Below are 15811 nucleotides of genomic sequence, written 5' to 3'. Positions count from 1 at the left end.
GCCTTAAGGGATGAGAGTATCTTGTGAAATTCCTTTTCCTGGCTCATCGTGGCACAAAAACTCCCCACTGAGCACCTTGTGACCCCCACTCCTACCCGCCAAAGAACAACCCCCCTTTGACTATAATTTTTCTTTACCTACCTAAATCCTATAAAACGGCCCCACCCTTATCTCCCATCGATGACTCTCTTTTCAGACTCAGTCCACCTGCACCCAGGTGATTAAAAAGCTTTATTGCTCACACAAAGCCTGTTTGGTGGTCTCTGCACACGGATGCACATGACAATCAATAACTCAGTGTAACAGAAATTTTAAAATGAATCAAATATTTGGATGGAAGGAGAAACCTTCAAAATTATGCCTACTATTTAGCATTTTATCTTCCACAAAGCAACACAAACCTATAAACTTCTCACTGCAACAGTGAGGGAAGAGGATCCTAAAACATTTTTTCTTACCCTGTTTTCTGCTTCTCTTAACAGAGTGCCTGAGACTGGGTAATTTACAAAAACAGAGATTCACTTCTCACAGTCCTGAAAGTGGGAACTACAAGGTTAAGGGGTGTTGGGCATCTGGCAAGGACCTTTGTGCTGTGTCATCCCACAGGAAGGTAGAAGGGCAAGAGAGCATGAAGGATTAAGAGGGGTCAAACTCACTTTTGTAACAGACCAACTCTTGTGATAAGGAACCCACTCCCCCAATAACAACATTAGTCCACTCACGAGGTTGAAACGCTCATGACCTGATCACCCCTTAAAGATGCCTCCCCTCAGCACTACTGCATGGGGGATTCAGTTTCCAACACTTGAAATTTGGGGGACACTTTCAAACCATAGTAAGAAAGAAATGACAAAAATAAATTACTTATACAGTGTTTATCACTAATAATAAAGTAAACACAAAACATCATTTAGAGTCTATATTCCCTATAATATGTTGTGCTCTATTTTCATGTGAATTCATGCAAAGAGATAAAAAACAAAGAGAAAGAGTTTTGAGAGAAGTGTTAAGAAACAGCACCATAACCTTTAGTAAAACTGAGAAACTGGTGGAAGTCATTGTTTTAAAAACCTTTTTTATTTGCTGGTTGTTTGGAAGTCATTGGTGACATTTCAAGGAGGAGTTGTCATTGGGAAGGCAGATTTCAGGAGGTTTTAGTAAGAGTGCGTGAGGAAGATGAGGAAGGAAGGAGGACAGGTGACTTAGAAAGATTCCTGGTGGCGACTGGAAGTGCAGAAATAGAATGGTGACTTCAGGGAGAAGCAATTCAAGGAATGTTGTGCTTTTGCTTCTCTCTTTCCGTCCCTCTCCCCATCTCTCTTTCCATCTCTCTCTGCCTCTCACTTTGTCTGTCTCTGTTTCTCCCTCTCTGTGTCTCTCTCCTGGTTGCTCTGTCTCTCTCTGTCTCTTTTTAGGACTCTGTGTGTGTCTCTGTTTCTCTCTTCCCCTCATCTCTTTCTCCATCTTTCTATGCCTCTCTGTGTCTCTGCTTCTCTGACTTTTTTTCTCTCTCTCTCTGTCCCTCTCCCTCTCCCTCTTTCTTTCTCTCTCTCTCTCTCTCTCTCTGTGTGTGTGTGTGTGTGTGTATCTCACTCTCTTGGTTTGTCACTCTCACTCTCCATCTTGCGGCTCTCTTTGGTTTCACTATGCAAGCCAACTCTCCCCACCTGATGAGCCAGTGGGATTAGCAGGAACCAGGTGGACTACCCCCACCATGTGCATCCTGTGCCCATCCATGAACTGGGGCAGAGGAGAGGACTGATCTCGCTACTTGGCCTGACTGGACATGCTGACCCTCAGGATTACAGGCAGTGGAAGGAGCAGCTCCTGGAAGGTCCGAGTGGGTCCTGTGATGGATGGAAGTGACAAGTATGTTGAGCAACAAAAATGATCAGCACTCGGTCTATGGCAGCAGGAGCTCAGAAGTGAGGAATCCTAGGGCCCTAAATGAGTGGCCCATTGTGGCAAAAACTTTTTAAACAAAAAAATAGCCCCTAAAGAGTTTTCCAATGACCATCTCTTAAGCAATACAATTGACCCATGAACAACGCAGAGATTAAGGGCACCAACCCCACACACAGTTGAAATTCGGACAATAACTTTTGACTAGCCAAAAGGAACTTACTAATAGCCTATTCTTGGGTGGAAGCCTCAGTGTTCACGCAGATAGTCAGTTAACGCACATTTTGTGTGTTATATGTATTGTATAGTGTATTCTTACAGTAAAGTAAGCTAGAGGAAAGCAATCATAACAAAAATGTGTTTACTATTCATGAAGTGGCTCATCATAGAGGTTCTTCTCCTCATTTTTGCATTGAGTAGGCTGAGGAGGAGGAGGTGGGAGGAGAGGAGGAGGGGTTGGTCTTGCTGTCTAAGTGGTGGCAAAAGTGAAAGAAAATCCATGTGTAAGTAAGTGACCCACGCGGTTTAAACCCTGTTGTTCAAGGGTCAACTGTTTGAACAGGGAAGTTTTGAAGTGATCTCTTTTTTTTTTTTCTTGAGACAGAGTCTCACTCTGTTGCCCAGGTTGGAGTGCAGTGGCTCCATCTTGGCTCACTGAAATGGAAGTGACCTCTTTTCAAATAAGGCATGGCAGGGAAAGCGGGAGGAAAATGGCAAGAGTCTGCCCCACAAACTCAGGACCAAGATCCCCAATTTCTTCCCCTGGTGAATGCGTCTCTCATTCCCTAGACCACAAAGTCTATTTGGGTTCAAAGACCACCTAGGCTCTGGGCTTGGCCTTCCAAGAGAAGAGGGTATCTGGGCCCTCCCAAGAATGCAGAGCTGTCCATCCCTGGATGAGTGACCGCAGCTCTGACCCTGTCCCTGGTCTGGGCTTTACTCCTCCTCCTGTAGGTGGACGCGGCTGTAGGCTCAGGAGTTCTCTAAACCAGTCAACAGGTGGTTGTGGGTGGATGTTCTTGCAGGCAGAGGAAGAGGTCTGTGGCTTACATCAGAATCTCAAAGTTGACACCCAAAAAAGGTAAAAGCTCCTGTGAGAGGCTGGCTTATACAACTAACAAGATAACTCTCTGAGGCCGGGCACGGTGGCTCACACCTGTAATCCCAGCACTTTAGGAGGCCGAGACAGGTGGATCACAAGGTCAGGAAATCGAGACTATCTTGGTTCACACGGTGAAACCCTGTCTCCACTAAAAATACAAAAATTAGCGGGGTGCTGTTTCGGGGCGCCTGTAGTCCCAGCTACACGGGAGGCTGAGGCAGGAGAATGGCGTGAACCCAGGAGGCGGAGCTTGCAGTGAGTGGAGACACAAAATTAACCAAAGAAGTGGGAACCACCCAGCAGCATTCAGTATACTCAAAATGCTGTGCCTTCACCACACCACTTACACTTAATGACAATCAGCTCCTGACGGACTGTGGCTTCTCATTCTTTCACTCAATCAATGTTGCCTTCTCGGTCCTGTCATTCTTTTCTTGTTTCATTTTTTCAATCCACCCCATCTGCACCTGGCCTCATTTCTGTACATGACTTTGTATCTAGTCACCGCAAGATGCAGTGTATATTTTCACATGGAAGTGTCCATGGCCAGAGTGAGGAACTGAAAGGATGTCTTTTTGAAGCGGAATTAGGAAGACACCTACTTTTGTTTACAGAAGAGAAAGACTAATGGAACATCATCGAGGATCTTACAGGAGGCCTCTCTGATATAGAGGAAGGCTGTAAACCATTTTGTATTCTTTCTCTTGGCCACAGACATTCCTTTAAACATGTGCTGAGCTTCTGCTTGGAGGTCTCCTTGAGGACATTGTCTCAGAAATCTCTGTTGCAATATTAGAACTGACCACTCATCCCTTTCCACTGTTACATTTTCTCTACTGTCTCACCTTAGGCAATATCAAGTCCTGGTTCACTCTCAGGAATGAGAGCTGACCCAGTTAAGGGACAAGTTATGGGAAGGGAGAGATGCCTCCCACTCACTGAATCAGCATCTCCAGGCCCTCCTTGCTCCAGATGAGCCAGACAAGTCCCAGGGCAGGACCTCCAAGAATAGCTGGCTGAGGGGTGTAGGCTGGCACAGCACCTTATCCAAAAGCTTAGCCCAGGTATGGTGGCCATAGGCCCTGATGACCCAAAACCCCAGGCTTATGAGAGACTCCAGACCTGCATACTTTCACAATGACAGTTGTATCGGTGGTGTTTTTTCCACTAAACATATGTGGCTATGACATGACCAGGACTTCCTGGGTAAGAACAGAGATGGGAAACCCATGGGGTTGGAGGTCAGAGTATTGCAAATGTCCTTCCTTCCTTGATGGAAGGTGGTCTTTGGAGCAAGAGGCAGCATCTCTCTGGTTTTAAAGGACAAGAAGGAGGCTGTGACAGGAGGGCACTTGTTAGAGTGAAAAGAGCTCTGGACTAAGAACGAAGGTTCCCAGGCTGTCTCTTCAGCAATGTTCTTTGTAACTGTCAGTGGGTGATTTGTCCTTCCTGAGTTTCTCTATCTCCATCTGCAAAGGCAGGCAAATTGTCTCTTGCAAGAGTCTGAAACATCCAAATGTGGGAACACTTAATGACTGCTTTTCAAAATGAGACGAAGCCCCTCACCGTGTGGTGTTGGAGAAGGCAGTTGATGTGGGGGCATTTGGTGGTAGGAAGTGCTTCAGACTGGAGCACTCCCCATGGAGAGACTGTCCCTGAATAACACAGCAGAAGCCACATGGGGGGCCTGTGCAGTCTCCTGATGCATAGAGGACTGTGGGACAAGTTTGTCCTCTCCTAAGAGAAAGAATTAGGTTCGAAATGCGAACTATGACAGGACACCAAGCCTGTGCCTGGGAATCAGATCTGTGGCAGGATGGGGGAGACAGCTGCCAAAGTCCAGAGAGAGGCTGCACAAGCCTCCAGTGATATGGGGAGCAAAAGGTATTTTCAATATTTGGCCACATCTTGATGGTGGCCCTCCAGATCAGAAATGCATTGCCTGATGGATCTGTAAACCATGCCAGGGCATTTTGTTAAAGATAAAACATGAGAGATTTCAGTTGAACGATGACTCATGCCTAGATGTTCATGTTTCTGTGCACATTGGGCTGACTGTGCTTGCAGAGTGTGAAGTGGGAAATATCTGAAGGAACACTTCTATATTTACAGAAAATGATGAAGGTGAGGATGAAGATGTTAAAGTTGAGGAGGCTGAGAAAGTACAGGAATCATGTGCCCCCAGGTAACACTGAATACTCAGGAGTAAGTAATGGATTGTAACATATGAAAAAGGTCTAGGAGGCACACCCTCTCTGGCAGCTATGATAGGGCAAAGGCCTATGTTGCTGGAAGTCAGGGACCCCGAGTGGAGGGACCAGCTGAAGCCATGGCAGAAGAACATAAATTGTGAAGATTTCATGGACATTTATTAGTTCCCCAAATTAATACTTGTGTAATTTCTTACACCTGTCTTTACTGTAGTCTCTGAACATAAATTCTGAAGATTTCATGCACACTTATCACTTCCCCAATCAATACCCTTGTGTTTTTCTATGCCTGTCTTTACTTTAATCTCTTAATCCTGTCATCTTCTTCGTAAACTGAGGAGGATGAATGTCACCTCAGGACCTTGTGATTGTATCAACTGCGCAAATTTTTTTGTGGAGCACGTGTGTTTGAACAATATGAAATCTGGGCATCTTTAAAAAAGAACAGGGTAACAGCGATGTTCAGGGAACAAGAGAGGGAACTTTGAAATGGCTGCCGGTGAGCTGGATGGAACAGAGCTATATTTCTCCTCTTTCATAAGCAAATAGGAGAAATATCGCTGAATTCTTTTTCTCATCAAGGAACATCCCTGAGAAAGAGAATGTGCCCTGAAGGCAGGCTTATAGATGGGCCCCTTTTTAAGGCATCCCGTCTTTTATGGTTGAAGCCGAAGGGATGAAATAAGCCCCGGTCTCCTATAGCATTCCCAGGCTTATTAAGTGGAGGAAAATTCCCACCTAATAAATTGTGGTGAGACAGATTATCTGGTCTCAAACCCTGTTTCCTGATAAGATGTTATCAATGACAGTGCATGCCTGAAACTTCATTAGCAATTTTAATTTCACCTCCTCTGGTGGTCCTCTGATCTCGCCCTGCCTCCATTTGCTTTGTGATATTTTATTACCTTGTGAAGTATGTGATCTCTGTGACCCACACCGTATTTGTACACTCCCTCCCCTTTTGAAAATCACTAATAAAAACTTGCTGGTTTTATGGCTCGGGGAACATCACGGATCCTGCCAACATGTGATGTCTGTCCTGGACACCTAGCTTTAAATTTCTCTCTCTTGTGCTCTTTTTATTTCTCAACCCAGCTGAGACACTTAGGAAATAGAAAGAACCTACGTTAAACATCGGGAACCGGTTCTTCCGATAGGCCTGCATTCCCTTAGCCACAGTATGTGAAATTCAACCCAGCTTAGACACAGGATATAGCAGCTGTTGTGTTTCTCTGTGTGTGCTGAGCGTCATGTCTGTATCATACAGGGATAGCTGAGTCTTCATCCTCCTCAGCTCCTATCTGTCCAGTGCAATGAACACCAGTTGCTCTCTTCCTCTCTGGCTCCCATGGCAGCCATGGTCTGTTGCAGAGAGAGGAGGTTTGCCTGTTCCCTCTCAAAGGGAACCTCCTGTTTGCTTTCTGGGACCACTCTCTTAATGCCTCTTGTCAAAACTAGCTAGGACTCCCTGGGGTCCAATCCCTCTGTGTTTAATCTTTTGTCAATGTCTATCCCACCTGGCTCATCAGGGAGGTGCAGAAGGCTGAAGAAAGGGAAATCCCTGAGGACTCACTGGAGGCATGTGCCGTCCCTTGTTCAAATAGCCACAGCCCTTGTGACTCCAACAAGCCACACAGAAACACCAAAACCACATTTGAGGAAAATAAAGTCGACTCAACTGTCATTGACTCATCCTCTCGTGATGAATGGGAGGATGCTGTACAAATTATCCCAGGTAGCCTCTGTATTCCTTGTGTCTCATACCTCTGTCTAGGCTGAGGAAGATAAACTCTGAAGACAGGCTCTATATACACAAATTGGTTTGAATAAAGAACTCCAATCAGATTCTAAACACAGATAACAGTGAGCTTTTTTTTGTCTTTCTCAACTCGTGTCATGCCTTTGTCTGCCAGTCCCCGGTATCAAGTTACTAGACCCTGTGCAAGTGTGACAATCTCATAGTCACCTGTGCAGGAGATGCACAGGAAGTATCTGTCAGGCCTCTAGCTCCGATTCAATATTTCTTGTCATCTGTGATTAAGTCATCTGTCCCTGAACAATGTCCACGGACTCCTATGCCTTTTTAAGGAAGCTGGCAGCCTTGCCTTTGTATTTGGAAATACTGTTCTGCAGGCTTCACTGCTCTCAGCTTTGATCTTGATCTCCTGTAAGTCAGCTTGCTTAGCTGTGCAGTCAGTCACCTTGAAATCAGGACAGAAACTTTTCTTCTTTACTTTGCTAATATATTTCCATAAAGTAAGGCTGGACCCTGGTTCTCCACCCCATCAATGCAATGGCTGATCCAATGTTGTTTCTTTGTAGCATCGTAGATTTTTTTTTTTTTTTTTTTTTTTTTGCAATAGAGTCTTGCTGTGTCACCCAGGCTGGAGTGCAGTGGCACCATCTTGGCTTGGTGCAACCTCTGCCTCCCAGATTCAAGTGATTCTCCTGCCTCAGCCTCTTGAGTAGCTGGGACCAGAGGTGCACACCACCACATCTGGCTAATTTTTGTATTTTTAGTAGAGATGGGGTTTCCCCATATTGGCCAGGCTGGTCTTGAACTCATGACCTCAAATGATTCACCTGTGTTGGCCTCCCAAATCACAGATTCTTTTTAAAGCAAGAGTTGTTCTAATTTATCTATCAGTCAAGTTTCATGTGTAGATGCCTCTAAACATTTAATGTCCATGTTACCTGGTAATATAAGTCAGCATTGCAACAACACTCCTAGAAAATTGTTTGACCAGTTTTCGGAGATTTTTTTGGGGAAAAATTTTGTTTAACTTTGACTCAGGCAGGGAATATGGCATTATGGTCTACATGGAGAGGGAGATTTTGGCCTGTGGGTCTGGAAAGCAGGGTCATCTACTTCTCACCAGACTTAATCTAGGGCACCCTAGAATATTCCTATCAGAATCCATATTCTTGCACTGAGAATAGTTATGTTCTTGTGCTATGATTATGCAGTGATTTGGTCATATGTGAAGTGCAAATTGCTTAGTGTGACCTCTTTTCTGAATTTATTTACAGAAAATGAAAGTGATTATGAGGAAGAGCAAGAAAAAGGGCCAGTGTCTGTGGAATTGTGGGCTGTTAATTCAGTAGTGACACCAGGAGATTGTAGATTTAGGGAAAATGAGGAAGTGATGAATAGAACTATTTCTTCCATTCACCCAGTTACAAATTTTCCTTATTAACAATGTGTGTTATTTGTGGCACTTGTATTGGTTTTAATTTCATAGTCCTCTCAAGATAGGAACTTGCAATCAGATGAGCCAGATGAACTAGCCAAACAGGGTTTTCTTGTTGATCTTTTCCAGTTCCTGGATTCATTGATTTTTTTGAAGGGTTTTTCTTGTGTCTCTATCTCCTTTAGTTCTGCTCTGATCTTAGTCATTTCTTGTCTTCCGCTAGCTTTTGAATTTGTTTGCCTTGCTTCTCTAGTTCTTTTAATTGTGATATTAGGGTATCAATTTTAGATCTTTCCTGCTTTCTCTTGTGGGCATTTAGTGCTATAAATTTCCCTCTACACACTGCTTTAAATGGGTCCCAGAGATTCTGATACATTGTGTCTTTGTTCCCATTGGTTTCTGAGAACATCTTTATTTCTGCCTTCATTTCGTTATTTACCCAGTAGTCATTCAGGAACAGGTTGTTCAGTTTCCATGTAGTTGTGCAGTTTTGAGTGACTTTCTGAATCCTGATTTCTAATTTTATTTCACTGTGGTCTGAGAGAAGTTTGTTCTGATTTTTCTTCTTTTATATTTGCTGAGGAGTGCTTTACTTCCAACTATGTGGTCAATTTTGGAATAATTGTGATGTGGTTCTGAGAAGAATGTATATTCTGTTGATTTGGGGTGGAGAGTTCTGTAGATGTCTATTAGGTCTGCTTAATGCAGAGCTGAGTTCAAGTCCTGGATATCCTTGTTAAGCTTCTGTCCATTGGTCTAATATTGATAGTGGGGTGTTAAATTCTCCCATTATTATTGTGTGGGGGTCTAAGTCTCTTTCTAAGTCTGTAAGGACTTGCTTTATGAATCTGGGTGCTCCTGTATTGGGTGCATATATATTTAGAATAGTTAGCTCTTCTTGTTGAATTCATCCCTTTACCATTATGTAATGGCCTTCTTTGTCTCTTTTGATCTTTGATGGTTTAAAGTCTGTTTTATCAGAGACTAGGATCGCAACCCCTGCTTTTTTTTTGCTTTCCATTTGCTTGGTAGATCTTCCTCCATCCCTTTATTTTGAGCCTATGTGTGTCTCTGCATGTGAGATGGGTCTCCTGAACACAGCACACTGATGGATCTTGACTCTTTGTCCAATTTGCCAATCTGTGTTTTTTTAATTGGGACATTTAGCCCATTTATATTTCAGGTTAATACTGTTATGTGTGAATTTGATCCTATCATTATGATGTTAGTTGGTTATTTTGCTTGTTAGTTGATGCACTTTCTTCCTACCATCGATGGTCTTTACAATTTGACATGTTTTTGCAGTGGCTGGTACTGGTTGTTCCTTTCCATGTTTAGTGCTTCCTTCAGGAGCTGTTGTGAAGTGGGCCTGGATATGAAATTCTGGGTTGAAAATTCTTTTCTTTAAGAATGTTGACTATTGGCCCCCACTGTCTTCTGGCTTGTAGGGTTTCTGCCTAGAGATAGGCTGTTAGTCTGATGGGCTTCCCTTTGTGGGTAACCTGACCTTTCTCTCTGGCTGCCCTTAGTATTTTTTCCTTAATTTCATCCTTGGTGTATCTGATAATTATATGTCTTGGGGTTGCTCTTCTTGAGGAGTATCTTTGTGGCATTCTCTGTATTTCCTGAATTTGAATGTTGGCTGCCCTACTAGGTTGGGGTAGTTCTCCTGGATAATATCCTGAAGAGTGTTTTCCAGCTTGGTTCCATTCTCCCCGTCACTTTCAGGTACACCAATCAAACATAGATTTGGTCTTATCATGTAGTCCCATATTTTTTGGAGGCTTTGTTCATTTCTTTTTACTCTTTTTTCTCTAAACTTCTCTTTTCACTTCATTTCATTAATTTGATCTTCAATCACTGATACCTTTTCTTCCAAATCAGCCACTGAAGCTTGTGCATGCATCACGTAGTTCTTGTGCCATAGTTTTCATCTCCATCAGGTCATTTCAGGTCTTCTCTACACTGTTTATTCTAGTGAGCCATTCATCTAACCTTTTTTCAAGGTTTTCAGCTTCCTTGCAATGGGTTTGCACATCCTCCTTTAGCTTAGAGTAGTTTGTTATTACCAACTTTCTGAAGCCTACTTCTGTCAACTTGTCAAACTATTCTCCATCCAGTTTTGTTCCCTTGCTGGTGAGGTATTCCTTTGGAGGAGAAGAGTCTTTCTGGTTTTTGGAATTTTCAGCCTTTATGCTCTGGTTTCTCCCATCTTTGTGGTTTTATCTACTATTTTGGTCTTTGATGATCGTGACCTAGAGATGTGGTTTTGGTGTGGATGTCCTTTTGTTGATGTTGATGCTATTCCTTTCTGTTTGTTAATTTTCCTTCTAACAAGTGGATCCCTCAGCTGCAGGTCTGTTGGAGTTTGCTGGAGGTCCACTCCAGACCCTGTTTGCCTGGGTATCACCAGCAGAGGCAACAGGTCCCAGGTGAGTCTGAGAAATTGTGGACAGTTAATTTGATGTTGACACCTGGAGACGCCAAGTCCAGGGAAAACAGTACGTGCTGAAAATAATGATTTCATCTTGTCATACAAGTCTGAATTACACCTACTAACATTACTTTTGGTTCTCATTACAGTAAATGTTTAGGTTTCCATTTCTTTCTACCCTTATCATTTACTAACCTAGTGAAGGTTGACCATACCTCAAAAGCTGTATTCTCATGGTGACTACAGGGAAACTTAAGCACATTTTATGCAAAATTATCGAGCCTACTCTTTTCATGATCACTGTTCACTGTGTGTCCTGAAGGCACAAATGCAGAGTGTCCTTTGGCTCCCGTATCAGTGTGTCACCTGGCCAATTCACTGAGCTTACTGTCTGTGTGTGTGTGTGCGCGTGTGTGTGTTTCTTTCTCTCTCTGTTTCTCTTTCATGCTTTTCTACCTGGTCCTGGTCTATCCCAACATAAAGGCAATAATTTGTTACCTCGTTAATGGATCTGTCCTTTTTCTTCTCAAACACTTCCTTATGTTACCCATGAAATCTAGCTGGGGCTGTGTGGTTTCTGATTCCACCTGGCTTATTCTTTACTTTTTCCTATTTTTCCAGGCTCAGCAGGGAGCTGCTGGATGAGAAAGAGCTGAAGTCTTGCAGGACTCACTGGATAGATGTTATTCAACTCCTCCTGGTTATTTTGAACTGCCTGACTTATGCCAGCCCTACAGAAGTGCCTTTTACCCATTGGAGGAACAGCACCTTGGCTTGGCTCTTGACGTGGACAGTGAGTAACTTACTATGAAGGTGATAAGGCTCCACCCCTTCCAGATAGGGGTGATATTCCTCTTCCAAGTGGCCCTTACTGATCTGAGAGATGTCATTGCCACAGGCAGGACCTATGGGAGCATATAGGTTGTAATGAAACTGTAGTTTCAGTTGGAAGCCCAGACATGAAATGGGTCAGTGAGCATGGCTCTATTCCTAGTCTCCAGCCAGGCCTGTGGCAACCTGAGCCCACTGTCAGCACATTGGACCCAGGCAGATTTAAGAAATTCACAGAACTATGATTTGGACTCAAGGGTTTGTAGATTTCCTCCTTCACTCTAATTTCAGTTTCTTGCAACCATGAGCAAGCTGGGTATTTGATGAGACAGGGCTGGATACTGCAGCTTTCCTCCTAGAAATCATCTGGGACATTTTCTTTGAATTGATGGGAACAATAAGGCATAACTGTGCACAAACTTGGGATAAATGATTTTGGGATAACAATCTACCAGAATAGGGATATTTCACCCTTGGTTCTGAAATGCAAACCAAAGAATCTCTATCATGACCTACTTTCAGACCTCCTGATGTATATCTTTCACATTGTCCTGTTCTCATGCTGAGGAACCTGAGGTCCCCGTGTGGGGATTAGACAGTGGACTGTTATGGGTTAGGTGAATTGGCTTATTTTGTCTGTCCCTATCTGAATTTGTTGCAGGAATTAAAAAGGACCAAGAAGAGGGAGAAGACCAAGGCCCACCGTGCCCCAGGTAACTTTGAGCAATTGTGAACAGCTAATTCTGTGTTGACACTTGGAGATTCCTGGTTCAGGGAAAACAGAGCGGGCTGACAATATTGATTATATCTCTTCAACCAAGCCTGAACTATTCCTGCTAACATTGCTGTTGGTTTTCATTGCAGTAGATTTCCATTTCTTTCTCTCTTTATCATTTACAAACCTACTATAGGCTGACCATACTTCAAAAGCTGTATTCTCATGGTGACTGCATGGAATCTTGAGCACATTTTATGGAAAATTATTGAGCACAGTCTTTTCATGATTACTGTATGCTATGTGTCCTGAGGACACTAACTCAGAGTGTCCTGTTACTCCCTCATCAGTGTGTCACCTGGACAGTTCACTGAGCTCTCTCTCTCTCTTTCTATTTCATTCTTTTCCATTTGGCCCTTTACTGTCCCAATATGAAGGCAATAATTTTTTATCTCATTAATGGATCTATCCTTTTTCTTTTTTAACCACTTCTTTATCCTACCCATGAAATCTAGTTGGGGCTCTGTTGTGTCTGATTTCTCCTGGCTTATTATTTACTTTTTCTACTTTTTCCAGGCTCAGCAGGGAACTGCTGGAGGTAGTAGAGCCTGAAGTCTTGCAGGACTCACTGAATAGTTATTATTTGACTCCTTCCAATTACCTTGAACTGCCTGATTCATGCCAGTCCTACGGAAATTCCTTTTACTCACTGGAGGAATAACACATTGGCTTTTCTCTTGATGTGGATGGTGAGTACCTTTCTATGAAGGTGATAAGGATCCACTGAGTCTTCCTTGTAGAGATCATATTCCTGCTCCAAGTGGTCATTACCGAGCTGAGAGATGTCATTGCTACAGTGAGGACCTATAGGCACACGAAGGTTCAATGAAACTCTAGTTCTACATGGAAGCCCAGACATGGGATGGGTCAGTGAGCATGGCTCTCTTCCTAGTCTCAGGTCATGCCTGTGGCACTCTGATTCTACTCTCAAGACACTGGACCTGGGCAGATGTGACAAATTCAGAGAACTATGATTTTGACTCAAGGGTTTGTAGATTTCCTTTTTCACCCTAATTTCAGTGTCAAAAATCCTCACAACCATGAACAATCTGAGTATTTGATGAGAAAGGGCTGAAGATTGCAATTTTTCTCCTAGAAACCATTGAGGGCATTTGCTTTAAATTGATTGGAAAAATATGGCATAACTGTTTGCACAAACTTGGGACAAATGATATTGGGATAACGATCTACCAGAATAGGGACATTTTACCTTAGTTTCTGGGACAAAAACCAAGGAATCTATCATGACCAGCCTTCAGGCCTCCTGAAATATATCTCTCACAGTGTCCTATTCTTATGCTGAGGAGCCTGAGGTCCCTGTGTGAGGATTAGACAGTGGATTGTTATGTGTGTAGGGGAATCAGCTTAATGCGTCTGTCCATGTCTGAATTTATTTCAGAAATTGACAAGTACCAAGAAGGGGAAGAAGATCAAAACCCACCATGCCCCAGGTAACTTTCAGCTATTGTGGACACTTAATTCTGTGTTAACACCTGGAGATGACAGATCCAGGGAAACCAGAGTGTGTTTGATTTCATGTTTTCAACGAAAGCTGAATTACTCCTACTGACATTGCTGTTGGTTTTCACTGCAGTAGACATTTAGGTTTCCGTTTCCTCCCCCCGTTATCATTTATTAACGTACCGTAGGTTGACTATACTTCAAAAGCTGTACTCTCATGGTGACTGCATTGAATTTTGAGCACATTTTATGCAAAACTATTGAGCTCACTCCTTTCATGATCACTGTTTGCTGTGTGTCATGAGGGCACCAACTCAGAGTGTCCTTTTACTCCCTTATTGGTGTATCACCTGGCCAATTCACTGAGCTCACTTTCTCTCTCTCTCTCTCTCTGTCTGTCTTTCTCTTTCATTGTTTTCTGCCTGGCCCTGTTCTGTCCCAACATAAAGGCAATAATTTTTTTTTTTTTACCTCATTAATGGATCTATCCTTTTTCTTTTTTAACCACTTCCTTAGGTTACCCCTGAAATCTAGTTGGAGCTCTGTGGTGTCTGATTTTCCCTGACTGCTTCTTTAGTTTTGTCTCCTTTTACAGGCTCAATGGGGTGATGATGGAAGTGGAAGAGCCTGAAGTCTTGCAGGACTCACTGTATAGATGTTATTCGACTCCTTCAACTTACTTTGAACTACTTGACTCATTCCAGCACTATACGAGTACCTTTTACTCATTTGAGGAACAGCACGTCAGCTTGGCCCTTGACGTGGACAATAGGTTTTTCACTTTGACAGTGATAAGGCTCCACCTGGTCTTCCAGATGGGAGTCATATTCCCACACTAAGCAGTCCTTACTAAGCTGAGAGATGTCATTGCTGCAGGCAGGACCTATAGGCACATAGGATGGATCAGTGGGCATGGCTCTATTCCTATTCTAAGACTGTGCCAGTGGCAACCTGTGCTCAGTCTGAAGACATTGGACCCTGTTAGGTGTGACACATTCACATGACTATGCAGCACATGCCGGGAGTGATCTGTCAGACATTTTAATTTCTGGGTAGCTACAAAGTTCCTCAGGGATTTCATTTTGCAGGCATGTCTCTGAGCTTCTATACCTGCTCAAGGTCAGTGTCATCTTTGTGTTTAGCTCATTCAAAGGTGTTACCCTGGTTTCAATGAACCTAACCCCATTCTTTGTATCTTCAGTGTTGGTTTGTTTTAGCTGATCCGTCTGTAACACAGGAGGAGGGATCCTTGGCTGAGGATTGTGTTTCAGAACCACTGCTGCTCTTGACAATTGTTAACCCACTAGGCTCCTTTGGTTAGAGAAGCCACAGTCATTCAGCCTCCAGTTGACATCAATACTTAGGAAGACCACAGATAGATGGACAAACAGCATCGAGAGGTGTTAGCCCTGCTCCTCTCAATTCCATCCTGTAGAGAACAGGAGTCAGGAGACACTGGCAGGAGACAGCATGCCACCCAGGACTCTGCCAGTGCAGAATATGAACAATGCCATATTCTTGCAGAAAATGCTTAGCCTGAGTTTCACAGGAGGTAATCACAGACAACTGCAGAATGTAGAACACTGAGCAGGACAACTGACCTTTCTCCTTCACACAGTCCATGTCACCATGAATCACACAACAAAAAGGAGAAGAGATATTTTGGGTTCAAAAAAAGTAAAAAGATAATGTAGCTACATTTCTTTAGTTATTTTGAACCCCAAATAACTCCTCATCTTTTTGTTGTTGTCATTGATTGTGGTGACATGGACTTGTTTGTACAGGACAGGTCAGCTCTCTGGCTCAATGGTCTACATTCTGAAGTTGTCTGAAAATGTCTTCATGATTAGATCCAGCCTAAACGTTTTGCTAGGAACACTACAGAGTCAATACTGTGAGTTTCCA

At 43.3% G+C, this 15811-nt stretch overlaps 1 pseudogene; it reads left to right on the top strand.

The window, feature by feature from the left end:
* Positions 1–3854: 3854 nt before the first annotated feature.
* LOC111529474 lies at positions 3855–14745 on the top strand (annotated as a pseudogene).
* The last annotated feature ends 1066 nt before the right edge of the window (positions 14746–15811 follow it).

This window comes from Piliocolobus tephrosceles, unplaced genomic scaffold (genome assembly GCF_002776525.5).
Source record: "Piliocolobus tephrosceles isolate RC106 unplaced genomic scaffold, ASM277652v3 unscaffolded_31402, whole genome shotgun sequence".
In the NCBI taxonomy this organism is placed as follows: Eukaryota; Metazoa; Chordata; class Mammalia; order Primates; family Cercopithecidae; genus Piliocolobus; species Piliocolobus tephrosceles.
The sequence above is the reverse complement of the archived record's forward strand: the minus strand, read 5'-3'. Positions and strand labels throughout refer to the sequence as shown.